General features: G+C 41.9%; 1 pseudogene; it reads left to right on the forward strand.

Annotated features, from left to right (window-relative positions):
* The first annotated feature begins 12,502 nt into the window (after positions 1–12,502).
* Positions 12,503–15,122, forward strand: LOC102822345 (annotated as a pseudogene).
* Positions 15,123–15,577: the final 455 nt, after the last annotated feature.

Raw genomic sequence — 15,577 nt, forward strand, 5'->3', positions numbered from 1 at the left:
AATGAATGTAAAACTAAAGTTCTCCCATGTAAACTATCATATAATTCACAATAAAACATTAAAAAAAAAAAAAAAAAAGAGTGTGTGTGGGTAGGTAGAGTCCCCACTGAATAGTTTTCATCCTGTCTAGATGGGTCTGGTGAAAAGAGATGGGGATAAGAGTCTTATGATTCAATAGTGATTGTTATCGTGAATAATTGCAACTGTCACAATTGTAATAAAGGTAGAAGTTTTGTAACAAAAATGGGGGAGAAGTTAATCGTACCGTCCAGAAACAGAGGACCCTCAGACCATCAAGGAAGAAGAGCACTAGTGGAATGTAGGACGCTATCCAGAGAAGCAGCGACACCAGAGATGGGGACATGCAGAAAGGGAGCAGCTGTGAGGACTCTAGATTCATGGAAAGGAAGGGACTGAGCTGGCAGCCAGGAGGCCGACTTGCAGAATGTCCACTTTGGTGGTTAAATTATTACACATGCCTGAGTGTTTAAAAAAAGAAAAAAAAGCTAAAATGAATAGAAATACTGTTAACTGACAGTACATGAAGGGGATTATAATCATTATAATGAAAGTATATGATTAAAAAAAAAAAAAGTATATGATTTGTTGAATGTAAAACTGATGATCTGCCCTGTAAACTTTCACTCAATTCACAATAACTTAAAAATTAAAAAGTTGAGGGTGACTTAAAATAAATAAATAAATAATATCAGGACCTGAAGCCCCAATAGAGAGAAGCAGCTGGTCCCAGGCAGACAACCCATGACAATAGCACTTAGCACTGACAAGTGCAGAAGGCACTCCATTTCCAATTAGGCTGTGCCCTGTTTCTAAAAATCAATGAAGATTCAACATGCCACTCCTCCTAGTCAATATGCATTAACCCACTGTCAGAGGAGGAGACCCCATGCCCTTAAAATCCAGTGCACCCCAACTCCACAATGTCTTTTCCAATCACAGAGACAGACCCACTTCTCTCTTTGAAGTGTACTTTCATTTTGCAATAAACCAGCTTCTGCATGAATGCTTATTGTTAGTGTGTGATTGACAAGTGACAACTCGGTTGGATGAATTCTTTAGAGCCCCCTGAGAACGCAAGGGACCAGGGGAAAACATGACACTAGTGGTATAGTTAAGGAGCTCTGGTAGCGTAGTGGTTACAAATCAGGCTGCAAACCTCAAGATCAGCAGTTCGAAACTACCAGCTGTTCTGCAGGAGAAAGATGAGACTTTCTGCTCCCGTAAAGATTTAAAGCCTCAGAAACCCTGTACAGGGTCATTATGAGTCAGAACTGACTCCACGGCACATAGCCAACCATAGTTCCCCCAATGTTGATGCTAGGTGCAATTGAGTCGATTGATTCCAACTCATAGTAGCCGTATGCCCAACAGAATGCAACACTGCCTGAACCGGCACCATTTTCACAACTCTTGTTACACTTGAGCCCATTGTTGGTGTCACTTTGCCAATCCATCTCATTGGAAGTCTTCCTCTTTTTCACTGCCCCACTTCTTTGCCAAGTATGAGGTCTCTATTAAGGGACTGGTCCTTCCTGAGAACATGCTGGAAGTATGACAGACCAAGTCCTGGTTTCCAAGGAGCAATCTAGTGTACCTCTTCCAACACAGATTTGTTTGTGCTACTGGCAGACCATGACACTTTTAATATTCTTCTCCAACAAACACCTTAACTCAAAACTATCCACTCTTCTACAGTCTTCCTTATTCATTGTCTAACATTCGCATGTATATGAGGCTAATTAAAATACCATGGCTTGGGTCAGGCACACCTGATCCTTCAAATTCACATCTTTGCTATTGAACACTTTGAAAAGATTTTCTGCAATAGATTTGCCTAATGCAATACGTCGTTTGATTTATTGGCTGCTGTGTCTATGAGTATTGAGAATGGATCAAAGCAAAATGAAGTCTTTGACACATTCAGTCTTTTCCCCATTTCTTGCTAGGTTATTTTATTGGTCCATTGTGAGGATTTTTGTTTTATTTACATTGAGATGAAACCCATACTGTAGGCTGTGGTCTTTGATCTTCATTAGTAAATATTTTAAGTTCTCTTCACTTTCAGCAAGCAAGGTTGTATCATTTGCATATCTCAGGGTGTTAATGAGTCTTCCCCCAATCCTGATACCATGTGCATCTTCGTCATAGGATCCAGTTTCGCATATTATGAGCTCAGCATATAGACTGTATACTACCAATCATGGATCAGTTTCTCACACTGTGGTGATTTGCATGTTACTGTAATGCTGAAAAGTACGACACCAGTCTTTTAAATACAAGTAGAGTCCCCCATGGTGAACTGGTTTCAAGTGGGCTTCTAGACAAAGATTGTTATGGCTGTTGTTAAGTGCCGTGGAGTCGGTTCTGACATGTGGTGACCCAGGGCAGGGTTTCTGAGGCTGTAAATCTTTACCGTGAGCAGACTGCCTCATCTTTCTCCCATGGAACTGCCGACCTTGAGGTGAGCAGCCCGATTCGTAACCACTATGCTACCAGAGCTCCTTTCTAGACAAAGATAGACTAGGAGAAAGGAAAGGCAGACTACTTCTGACTGTTTAGCCACTGACAATCTTATGAGTAGCAGCAGAACATTGTCAGATAGAGTGCAGGGAGATGGAAATATTATGACAAACAAGATTATCAGCTATAGTACCAGAGATGAGTCCCTCAGGTTGGAAGGCATTCAGAATACTGCTGGGGAAGAGCTGCCTCCTCAAAGTAGAGTTGACCATGATTACACAAATTGAGCAAAGCTTCAGGAACCTTCATTTGCTGAAGGGGCAGAAATCAAAATGGGAAAAACACTTGGTAAACATCCACCAATAATTAGTACAGGGAATGCAGACTGGGGGAGGGGGGAGGAAGGGGAAGTGTAGGGGGCGGGTTTCTAGGATATACCCTTTGGTTGGTTGATTATGCATGGAGGGGATTGGAACCATGGCAATGAAATGATATACGATGGAATGAATGTAAATCTAGAGTTCTCTCATGTAAACTATCATATAATTCACAATAAAATATTTTTAAAAAATGAATCTAGGAAAATTGGAAGTTGTCAAAAATGAGATGGAATTCACAAGATCAATAGCCTGGGCATTAGTGAGCTGAAATGTACTGGTATTGACCATGTTGAATATGACAATCATGTGGTGTACAACACTCTATGTATAAATCGAATGACAAATTGAAGAGGAATAGCATCACATTCCTCATCAAAAAGAACATTTCAAGTACAATGCTATCTGGAATAGAATAATATCCACGGGCCTAAAAGGAAGGCTTTCAACTGTGTGGATCATGACACGCTATGGACAACAGTGTGGAGAATGAGTATTCCCGAACACTTAATTGTGCTTATGAGGAACCTGTACAAAGACCAAGAGAAAAGTCATTCAAATAGAACAAGGAGATATTGAATGGTTTAAAATAAGGCAATGTGGGCATCAGGGTTGTATTCTTTGGTCATAATTATTCAATCTGTATGCTAAGCAATTAATCCAAGAAGCTGGATTATATGAAGAAGAACGTGGCATCAGGATTAGAGAAAGACCATTAACAAACTGCAATACACAGATGATACAAACTTGTTTGCTGAAAATGAATACAACTTAAAATATTTTCCAATGAAGATCAAAGACCACAACCTTCAGTATTGGTTGCACCTCAATGTAAAGAAAAAATCCTCACCATTGGACCAATAAAAAACATCATGATAAAGGTTAAAAAAGGCTGAAGTTGTCAAAGACATCATTTTGCTTGGACCCATATCAACACTCACGGAAGCAGAAGTCAAGAAATCAAATGACGTATTGCATTAGGCACATCTGCTGCACAAGACCTCTTTAAAGTGTTCAAGAACAAAGATGTCAGTTTGAGGATTAAGATGAACCTGACCCAAGCCATATGCATGTGAAAGTTGGACAATGGAAAAGAAAGACCGTAGAAGAATTGATGCATTTGAGTTATGATGTTGGAGAATATATAAAGTACCATAGTGCATGGAAGGGATTGTAATCATTGCAATGAAACAAAATATTATCAGTTGAAAGTTAAACTGATGATCTGCCTTGTAAGCTATCACTCAATTCACACTAAAAGCTTTTTTTAAAAAAAGTACCATATTCTAGAACAAACAAATCTGTGTTGGAAGAAGTGTAGTCAAAATTCTCCTTAGAAGCCAGAATGGCTAGACTTCAGACATATTATCAGAAGGGCCCCGTCCCTGAAGAAGAATATCATGCTTGGCAAAGTGGAGGGTCAGCCAAAAGAGGAAGACCCCCAAGGAGATGGGCTGGCACAGTGGCAGCAGCAATGGGCTCAGGAGTAACAATAACTGTTGGGACACAATGACAATAACAGTAACAAAACACTGTGCAGGACCTGGCAGTGTTTCATTCTGTTGTGCGTAGAGTTGCTAGAGGTCAGAACTGACATGTCAGCACCAACATAACGGCACCCAACAGTATCAGCATATAGACTAAGTATGGTGAAAAAACATAAAACCCAACACACTTTCCTGATTTTATACCCCTCAGTGCCCCCATGTTCTGCTAAAATGACTACCATTGGTCGATATACAGATTCCTCATGAACACAATTTAGTGTTTTGGAATATCCATTCTTCACAATGTCATCCATAGCTTGTCCTGATCCACACAGACGAAAACATTTGCATAGCCAATAAAATACAGGTACACATCTTTCTTGTAGTCTATGCTTTCAGCTAAGATCTAACTAACATCAGTAATGATATCCCTTGTCCCACATCAATGTCTGAATCTGGCTTGAACCCCTGTCAATTTCCTGTCAATGTACTGTTGCAGCCATGTTTTAATTATGTTTAGCAAAATTTTACTTGCTAAATAAATGATGAGTTGTTGTTGTTATGTGCTGTGGAGTCAGTTCCGACTCATAGCGACCCTATACAGGGTTTCTGAGGCTGTAAATATTTACAGGAGCAGAAAGCCCCACCTTTCTCCTGCAGAACAGCTGGTAGTTTTGAACTGCTGATGATGAGATTAGCAGCCTGATTTGTAACCACTACGTTACCAGAGCCCTTTAAATGATGAGTAAGTGCCTCCAATGCTGCATCAGTTTGTTGAGAGATTTCTAGTTGTATTCCATCAATTATGGAGCCTTGTTCTTTGCCAGTGCCGTCAGAGCACATTGGACTTCTTCCTTCAGGACCACTAGCTCTTGGTCATATGCTATCTCTTGAAATGGTTGAGCGCTGACCATCCCAGGGACGTCATCATTCCCATTTGGGTATTCATTCCAGGACATTACATTTCACAAATTCTCATCTGTGCTGATTTCACTGCATTGGCCATGACTAAACCAGTTTAAACTAGTTCTAAGTCCTGGTTCATCAGGGATTGAACTCGCCAGCTGTTCTGCTGGAAAAAGCTGTGGCAGTTTGCTTCTGTAAAAATTAACCTGTTGTTACCATCAAATCAATTCCAACTCACAGAAACCCTATGGGACAGAATAGAACTGTCCCATAAGATAGATTTCCAAAGCTGTAATGTTTTCAGACACAGACTGCTGTATCTTTCAACCATGGAGCAGCTAGTGGATTCAAACCTCAGACCTTTCAGTTGCATCCAAGCATATAATCTCTGTACCACTAGGGCTCCTTCCTGAAAGAACGTTGTTGTTGTGTATATACAGCATCGGAAATCCTATGAGGCAGATCTACTTTGTCCTATATGGATTGGAATTGACTGAACAGTAATGGAGTTGGCTTTTTTTTTTTTTGCTTACTAGGCCTGGCAATTGTTATAGGATTTATTATCTTTTGAAGTACCAGTAAACATTAGCATAACAATGTAATAAGCACTAAATGCATTCCCAGAATTTCAGATGTCTTCAAGTAATCACAGTTCTCCTGGCACTGAGAACGAAGAAGATTAGTTTGCCAGCTACAGAGGCCTCATCAGGCGCTAGGCAGCAACAGATAAATGTCACTTCACATCCTTTTACAAAAAGGCTTTGTTAAATCACACTACTTTAAATTCAGGAGCCCTGAGATGGCACAACTAGTTAAGTGCTGGACTACTAGCTCAAAGGTTGACAGGTAGAACTCACCTATGGGACCTAGGAAGACAGGTCTACTTCCAAAAGTTTACAGCTTTGAAAACCCTTTGGAGTAGTCCTTCTCTGCACATGCAGGGTCCCTATGAGTTGGAATCCACTCTACAGCAACTAACAGTTACAACAAGTTTAAATTCACACACTCACACACACAAAAAAAAATCAAATTTACTTGTAATAGATGTCCACAGCAGAAGGTAGCCCTAAACTGTGCCCTTTGAATTGCATGCATCTTATAAGAACTAGAACTTGGTCTTGCTGCCTTTCAGCTGCAACTCTTTATCTTATCAAAATAGGGGAAAATCCTTTTTTGTTAAATAGATTTGTGGTTTCCTTGTGCGCATGAAGACTCTCAAATAGCTGAACAAGAGCAGCCAATCTAAAGAGGTTCCATCCTTTGTTGCCTAAGCAGCAGTCTGATTCCTGAGCTCTGATTTGATTTCCTGGAGAAATGACTTTGCGTAAGTAATAAGCAATGCTATGGCCCTGGACTCGAGGAGCCTGGGTGATGGCAGCAGTTTGCAAGTGGCTGCTAACCTAAAGAGTAGTGGTTTAAAGTTCAAACACAGCCAGCAACTCTGCAGAAGAAAGGCCAGGCAAGCTACTTCTGTAAAGATTTTTTAAAAAGAAAAGCCACTGCCCAAGTCCATGCCAACTCATAGCAACTGTGTAGGACCTAGGAGAACTGCTCCATAGGGTTTCTGAGTATCTTTGGGCACAGGCCCCAGAATCTGTGCTTTAACAAGTCCTCTAAGTCATTCTTGTGCAGCTAAACTTCAGCAGCGCTGACATAGAACAATGGTTCCCTGTCTGTGTACTAGAATCACGTGGGGATTTTTTGGCTTTGCACAGTAGTTTGTTTTACAGTCATATAAAGTCCAAGCACTCTCCCCCTGGGACTTTGCCAAATTCATCCCTGGGGTCTGAGTGTGCCAGGATGGGGAAAGAACATCAATGAGGTGGCACACTAGTTCTTAACCCCCCACAGCAAGATGGAACATACTGCCGCCCCTCAGATTTTGTATATCTAACAGCAAAGGGGCTGGAAGTGGAGCAACCGCATGGGAGTTTTTAAAAACAGATTCTCATTTAGTTAGAACTGTCCCCATTGGGTTTCCTAGGCTGCTGTGGCACTATAGGATAAGCACTTGACTGTTAACTGCAAGGTCCAAAGTTCAAATCTATCAGCCACTCCTATAAAGTTGCGATGAGTTGGAAGTGACTTTACCTCACTTAACAACAACAATCTGTAAAGAAGTAGATCAACAGTCTTTTCCTCAAGGAGCTGCCAGTGGGTTTGAACCACCAACTTTTCAACTAGAAGTCACGTGATCACCCCTTGAACCATCGGGGATACTCTGGAAAAAGCCTGAGGTTATGGGGAAACAATTCTGGAGGAGGAATTTTCTGGCAGGCAAGATGGGGGTTGGACTGGAACTTAATGGTGATGATAATTATTGAGTATTTACCATGTGCCTGCTTGTCCTTAGAGCATCTCACCAGTTATCTCATTTAATCTTCACAAGAATGCTGGAGGTAAATCCAGAGACTGGGAACCCAAACCATCCACACCCACACAGCTCACTGTCTGTGCTAAACATGCCTCTTTATTCAGTTGCCTTCAGTTATAGACTTGAGGAAGCTCTAGCGCACAAAGATGAAGTTGCAAATTACTTTTTGTTATTGTTCTGAAAAGACTCCATAGTCTCAACAGGGCTTACCTTGCTTTGCTGTCTGTCAATCCCTTGTTCGATCCTAGGGGTCATAATGGCACAGCGGGTTAAGCCTTGTGGTGTTAACCGAAAGGCTTTCCTGTTCAAATCCACCAAGTGCTCTGAGGGAGAAAGATGAGGCTGTCTGCTCCTGTAAATATTGATAACCTCAGAAACCAAATGGAGCAGTTCTACTCTGACCAATAAGGTTGCTGTGAGTTGGATTCAACTCAGGGCAGTGAGTTTTGTTGCTGTTGTCCAAACCTAACCTCTTGAAAGATGAACCTTAAACCAGACCCCTCAACACCTCATAAATGTCTCACCTTTGTCCTCCAGTTTTCTAGATGCTACTAAGATTCTTGGAGTCATGGTATGGCACTGTAGGTTAAGCACTGGCTTGCTAACATGGTCCAAACCCACCATCGGATCCTCAGAAACCCTATACAGGGTTGCTCTGAGTTGAAACTGACTAGACAGCACTTAACAAAAACAACAACTAAGATTCTCAATTCTAGATACTACTACGACTGTAGACGAATTGATGCATTGGAGTTATGGTGTTGGAAAAGAATATTGAAAGTACCACTCACTACAAGAAAGAAGTACTAATAAATCTGTTTGGGAAGAAATACAACCAGAATGCTCCTTAGAAGCCAGGACGGTAAGACTTCATCTCTTCAGAAATGTTGTTAGGATGTCTCTGAAGAAGGACATCTTGCTTGGAAAAGTGGAAGGTCAGTGATAAAAAGGAAGATCCAAAATGAGATGGATTGACACAATGGCAACAAAAATGGGCTCAAACATAACAACTGTGAGGATGGCAGAGGACCAGCCAGTGTCTTGTTCTGTTCTGCATAGGGTCCCTATGAGTCAGAACTGACTCAACAGTACCGAGCAACAACTAAGATTCTCAAGGTAGAGATCCCCTTTACTGCAGTCAGCTTTGCTTTGTCACCAAGCCATTTGGTGGTATTTTGAGGAGCCAACATTTGACAGTACTATCCTTACCTCTGACCAACCATCAACACTCATGGAAGCAGCAGTCAAGAAATCAAACGACATATTGCATTAGGCAAATCTGCTGCACAAGAACTCTTTAAAGTGTTCAAGAGCAAAGATGTCAGTTTGAGGACTAAGGTACGCCTGACCTAAGGGATTTTCAATAACCTCATATGCATGTGAAAGTTGGACAGTGAATAAGGAAGACCATAGAAGAATTGATGCTTTTGAACTATTATGTTGAAAGAGAAATTAAAGTACCATGGGCTGCCAAAAGAACAAACCAATATGTGTTGGAATAAGTGCAGCCAGAGTGCTCCTTGGAAGCCAGGATGGCCAGATTTCATCTCTCATACTTTGGACATAGTATCAGGAGGGACCAGCCCCTGGAGAAGGACATCATGCTTGGAAAAGTGGAGGGTCAAAGGAGAAGAGGAAGACCATCAACAAGATGTTCTTGCACAGTGGCAAGAACAACGGGTTCAAGCATAGCAGCGATTGTGAGGTTGGCGCAGGGCAGTGTTTCATTCTGTTATACACAGGCTTGCTATGAGTTGGTACTGACTCGACAGCACCTAACAACAACAACAATTCTGATTCTGAACTGCACCCTCCTAGTCACATTTCTATACAGACTCCTTATACATTTGGAATCATAGGATACAATGATTGATTCTTCCTCCACCAGTGTTTAACCATGTGCCAATCCCAGAGAGCCTGGAACTTTAAATGGTACCATGACTGAACCATACTTCAGGCTTACTGAAGTGCCATCAAGTTGGTTCCTGTATAGAATTTCCAAGGAGCAGCTGGTGGGTTTGAGCCACTAACCTGGTGGTTAACATTCCAGTACTTATCCTATAGTGCTACACCAGCTGCACAGTTGTGCTTTCAAGCTATCTAAGTCCCAGGGCACTCTTGTCTGCTGAAACCATTAAACAAAAAGAGATGTGTTACCTAGTGGTTGTTACTGCTTTCCTTTGATGTACATCTGTCTGAGCCCTGTTACCCTCATTTTTTCCAGAGATCAGCTGCCCATCCACCAGTCATTGTGTCCCCAACCCTAGTTTCCTGGGGTGACCACCCCCCACCCCCATTCCTCACTGAAGCCTATGACTTCTTCCTGCTCACCTGCTCTCCACAGCCACATTTCACCCTCCCAGCCTTATGCCTGCCCTGTCTTGCAATCCACTCCAAGGAGGCCAACATCTTGGAAGTTCTAGCCGACCACACCTCGGCAATAGACGTAGACAGGCAGGCAGAATCATGCTGGTGATGGGTGGGGCCCTCCCAAATGGAAAGGAAAGATCAACACAAATGAAGAAAGAATGAATGTCTTCAGGGTTCCCCTACCGATGGACCAGGCCTGTAGGACTCAAAGCCCCCTTGGAGGAGGGAGGAGCTACGTAAGACGGGAAACTTAGCTTTGTCAGTGACCAATGCCCTCTGCCTCAATTCTGCCTTGGGTTCTAATGGGCCATTAATGGGTTCATGTGCGTTGTTATGAGGCTTAAAACACCTAATTGAAAAAGTATTTAGCAGACCAAAGTATACTCAAAAGTCCATGGAAATCAGCAGCTGCAGTCGGAACCACTCCCTTATCCCAGTGGTTCAAGTCTTTTCCCTTCAGGCTGCTGCTCCACCTACTTATTACCGGTTTCAGTCAACTACTGTTAATAATGAACCAACCTAAAACAATTGCATGAGTTGGCTGGGCAGTTCTGCCATGGATCTTACCTGTCTCTCATGGAGATGCATTCAGCAGAGAGGTAGCTAGGGACTAAAATCAGCAGGAAGGTCTGGGAGGGCTGGGCCTCTTTTTCCACATGGCCTTCCTTAAGGAGCCTGGGTTTCTCCTTTTCATGTGAATAGTAAATAATCTATAAAACAAAACATATGTCATCTCAACATCCTTCACATAATGTCAGTTCAGAGACACTAGTATCTGTTCAGAGCCTATGTTTCTTCACAGAGGACTTCAGAGCAGCATCCAATGAGGATAAGAGTGGAAACTATAAGGTTTCTCAACACTAAGACTTTGAAGTCACACACATCACTTCCACCATGTTTTCTTCTGCAAGTCACAGGCAAGCCCAGATTTAATGGGTGGGCAAGTAGACTCCATCTCTTGATGGGATAATTGCATTTTTATTGGGATCAGAGCTAGTATCACCAAAGGACATAAACTTCATATCAAAATCATGTAGGACACTTCTTAATATCTACTAATTTAAAAAACAAACAAACAAAAACAGTGTTACAGATACTAAGTACTTCACAACTGTCAAAAACTCAATGACGTGGGTGTTAGAGATGGACACATATTCCCCATTGCTTCTGCTTCCATGTGAAGAGGCAGAATAGAATTATTCTAGAGAACAATGTTTGGTCTTTTGCTCTTGCTGTAGCTGTTAAGTGCCAAAGAGTTGGTTCCAACTAATAGCAACCATGTATAGGGTTTCCAAGGAGTGGCTGGTGAGTCTGAACCTCTGACCTTTTGGTTCAAACTGACCTTGTAATCCAGTGCTTGTAGTCCAAATCCTACAGCACCACCCCAGGACTCCTTACTGGCCTCCATTTACTCTTCTCCATGGGAAGAAGAGTGATGCATCTTTCCTGGTGAATCTTGAGGGAAGACTGTTTCCTCATTTGGGGGATCTTAAAGCCTAAAGGGAGCGTGCCTTCTGGTCTGTTCTGGGGCTGCCACAGGTGTTCAGTTCAATTCGGGATAGCAAAGTCTTTTGGTCCCACCAATGTCACACTTTCCACATCAGTTTCCTCAGTTCTAAAGGAGTTATTTTCAAGTCCACCTGCCTAATTTCTGGGCTTCTCAATTATTTCAGAACACAGATAAAGACAAAATCCAGACCACTGGCCAGCAAGTCGATGCCAACTCATTTGTTATTGTTATGTGCTGTTGAATCAGTTCCTCTTGCAACATTCAACCTTTTCTTTCAGCTTGCCTCCTTTCCATTCTTGGCTCATCCTCCCAGTAAAGTTTTAAACCATGAAGCTTATGTAATTTCTCAAAAGGAAATTAGGGAGTTCTTATCAGAAGGAAGAATAGAGGCAAGATGGTTAAAAAAAAAAAAAAAATCAACAAAAGTCTATTAAACACAATTGTTTCCACTACCTGGAATGTTTTCCTTTCTTCCCTGTTTGGGGAATGAATCCTATTCAAGATTCAGGTCCCTACCTACCTGTCCTTTCATTAGGGAAGTCTTCAGTTGCAGGTTGAATTGGGACTCCAAAAAAGGTATGTTGAAGTCCTAACCCTTAGCACTTGGGGGAATGATTTTATTTAGAAATAGAGTTTTTGCATGTAATCAAGTTCAAATGAGGTCATATTGGGTTAGGGTGAGCCCTAAATGAACAATTTCTTTTATACAAGACTTTTATATAAGCACAAAGCTGATTCACATGAGGCAGAGGCTAAAGGTGTCTCAAACACTCAACTTCTCCAAATTTGTGTGCCGTCCCACCATCTCTAACACCAACTTCTCATCACCTCAATACTTCTACTGTCTTTGGATCTGGTGATTCAATACAACATCCCACAAAACTCACAAACCACACCTGCCGGTATGGGGTTTATCAGGGAAGTGGCAGGTTACAATTTGGGATCAGGGTCAATGCAGTAGTAATAGAAACAACTCAGGATGCAGTGCTTGATCAGAATGGCTTTTTCTCAGCTGCAGCTGCATGCTGCGCAAAAGAGTGTAACAGCTGTCAGCTCCGTGGGTTGGTAAACCACACAACAGCCATTCCACAGCCGTCTCCTGGCACTATTGCTCTCGCTGCTGTCATTCCATTTCGCACTGTCTTCAGTGTTATAGAGCAGTCTCTCTGTTTCTGGGTCTCTCTCAAAAACTTCTATCAGAGAAGCAAGCTCCTTATCAATTCCAATGATCTTAATTGCATTATTAGCAGGTCATCTGTGATAGTTAAGATTTTATGTCAACCTGGCTGGGTCAGGATTCTCGGTGGTCTAGCAGTTAAAACATGGTAATCTCCCATGATGAAATTTGCTAGTCTCCTGTGATGAGATCGGCTATGATCAACCAATCAATTGAAAGGAAGTTTCTTTGGGGGTGTGGCCTGCTCTCAACATATGTGGGTGCTGTGGAAAAGTTGGTTTGCTTTTTGCAGATCCTGCATCTGTATCCTCATGGTCTTTGGATTTGAGCCAATGGCCTGCTGTATTGTTGGCCAATCATGCGAATTGTCCATAGCCTTCCATCTAATCTGCTGAAGCTTGGATTCATTTGCTTCGGCTGTCTGACCTACCTATCTTGGGTTCATCAGCTCCCATAGCTAAAGGATTCAGGAAAGGTCTTTAGTCTGACATCTGATCCACAAACCTGGAACTTGCCTACATCTACAACTGTGAGCCATTTCCTCCATACAATGTTGTTAGAGTCATCAAGTTGGTTCTAACTATAGCAAATCTGTACAGCATTTCCAAGGAGCAGCTTTTGGGTTTGAATCACCAGCTTTGTGGTTAGCAGTCCAGTGTTTAACCTACAGTGCCACACCAGTACTCTACTCTGTATACATATGTCGTTGTTGTTAAGTGCCATCGAGTTGGTTCTGACTCATTACAACCCTGAGTAGGGTTTCCCAGGAGCCACCGGTGAGTTTGAACCACCGACCTTGTGGCTTAAATGGACCTTGAGGTCCAGTGTTTATCTTACAGTACCACACCAGGACTCCATATGTGTGTGTGTGTGGTGGTGGTGGTAGTATGCTGTTGAGTCAGTTCGGACTCAAAATGACCCTGTAGGGTTTCCAAGGCAGTAAAACTTTATAGGAGCAGAAAGCCTCATCTTTCACCCACAGAATGGCTGGTAGATTCAAACTGCTGATCTTTAGGTAAGCCCAACATTTAACTCTCTGCACCACTAGGGCTCCTTCCAGGTATGCTTAGCAACCACTGAAAGCTAAAAATATATAGTTCTTTTTTCTAGGCAAGGAATAATTCTTCCCTAGAATCTTCAGAGGGAGCATGATCCTGCTGACCCCATGATTTTGGACTTATACTCTTTGAAACTGTGAAAGAAGGAATTTATATTGCTTTAAGCCACCCAGTTTGTGAGTTTTTGTTACAGCAGTGCTAGGAAATGAGTACACCTCCCATCATCTTCCCAAGAGCATCAGAATCATCATCCCACTCATCCATAGCACCGTACAGCCCTCCTGGGCAGCACCTGCCACTGTAGCAATTTCACATTTATTTGTGGACATCTGAACTGCATCCACCTCTCCCATTAGGCTAACTGGTCCATAGAGCAGAACCCTTGTTTGTTTAGGTCACTGTGGTATCTCCAGTGCCTAGTACTGTGCCTGGGTAAAACAGCCACTCAATGAACATTCATTTGGTATACAAATCAAGCCATAAGCATATTGGTTTTCCCATGGATGTGAATCATACACTGCCCTCTTAGAAGGCAAAATCAGCTAAAAGGTTCAAATGCTTCCTCCCAATTCATATTTTTTATCACATATTTTAACTTTTTTTTTTTTTTAATATATAGCAAGAATCCACTTTACACACAAGGAAACTGCAGAACAGAGAGTTAGGGAATTTGTTTAAGAACTCATACTAGTGAAATATCTCTATTTAAAACAACAAAAAAATCTGCTATAGAGTTGATTCTGACTCAGAGTGACTCGGTGCAGGATTTCTGAGACTGTAAAGAGTCCAGGTGTGCGCTGTGGGCTAATGCATCAGACTGCAAAGTCATTTGAACTGCAAGGTCGATGGTTCAAGCTCACCAGCTGATCTTTGGAAACCCTATACAGGGTCGCTATGGGTCAGAATCTACTCGACAGCACTTAACAACAAGAACAGCTCTTTAATGGAGCAGACACCCTTATCTTCATCCTGAGCTGCTGTTGGTCGGTTTGAACGGCCAACTTTGTAATTGGCAGTCTAGTGCTTAACCCACCTACCAAGTTTCCAGACATGGGAGTTACAAACGCAGATCTGTTTGATTCTAAAACTCAAATTCAAAACTATTATGTGGGTCCATCTGTGAAGACCTCCTCATGAGAACATACTTTTTACAAGCAATCTCCTTCATCCCTCCCCAGAAGATAAGAGGAAACGAGAAGATGTGTTTGGGGTGGAGCTGAAATTGCTGCTTCACAGATGTAAACTGCCCAGGATGCTATAAAGCCCCTCGGATCTTTAGCACAAACAGTAGTTCCATGTGTTTCCTGCTCCACTGTCCTCTGCCCACAGGAGGAAAAGCAAGACTTCCAGAAGGATGTGCCTTCAGACAGAAGCAGCACTAAAGGCACCCCGAATCAGGATGAGTGGGAAACCAGCCCAATAAACACGTTGGATACATTTCTTTAAAAGTTACTATATAGTATTGACTTTACATGATACTGATTATCTCCTAACCAAAGGCCTTAAAGATAGAATTTATTCATTTGTAAAATTGGTTTTCAAATAAGCTCATTTTCATGAGAATCTGAGATGCCCTATAAAACTTAAGTGTTTTAGGGTTCTCTGAAAAAACAGAACCAATGAGACAGATATGCAAATATATTACAATGCAATTGTAATATATCACAATGTATTTATAATATGTTGTATATATGTGTGTATATATATTGTGTTTACCTATGCTTTGCTGACTACGCAAAAGCTTTCGATTGTGTGGATCATGACAAGCTATGGACAACATTGAGAAGTATGAGTATTCCAGAACACTTAATTGTACTTCTGAGAAATCTGTACCTGG

This window comes from Chrysochloris asiatica, unplaced genomic scaffold (genome assembly GCF_000296735.1).
Source record: "Chrysochloris asiatica unplaced genomic scaffold, ChrAsi1.0 scaffold00115, whole genome shotgun sequence".
Classification (NCBI taxonomy): Eukaryota; Metazoa; Chordata; class Mammalia; order Afrosoricida; family Chrysochloridae; genus Chrysochloris; species Chrysochloris asiatica.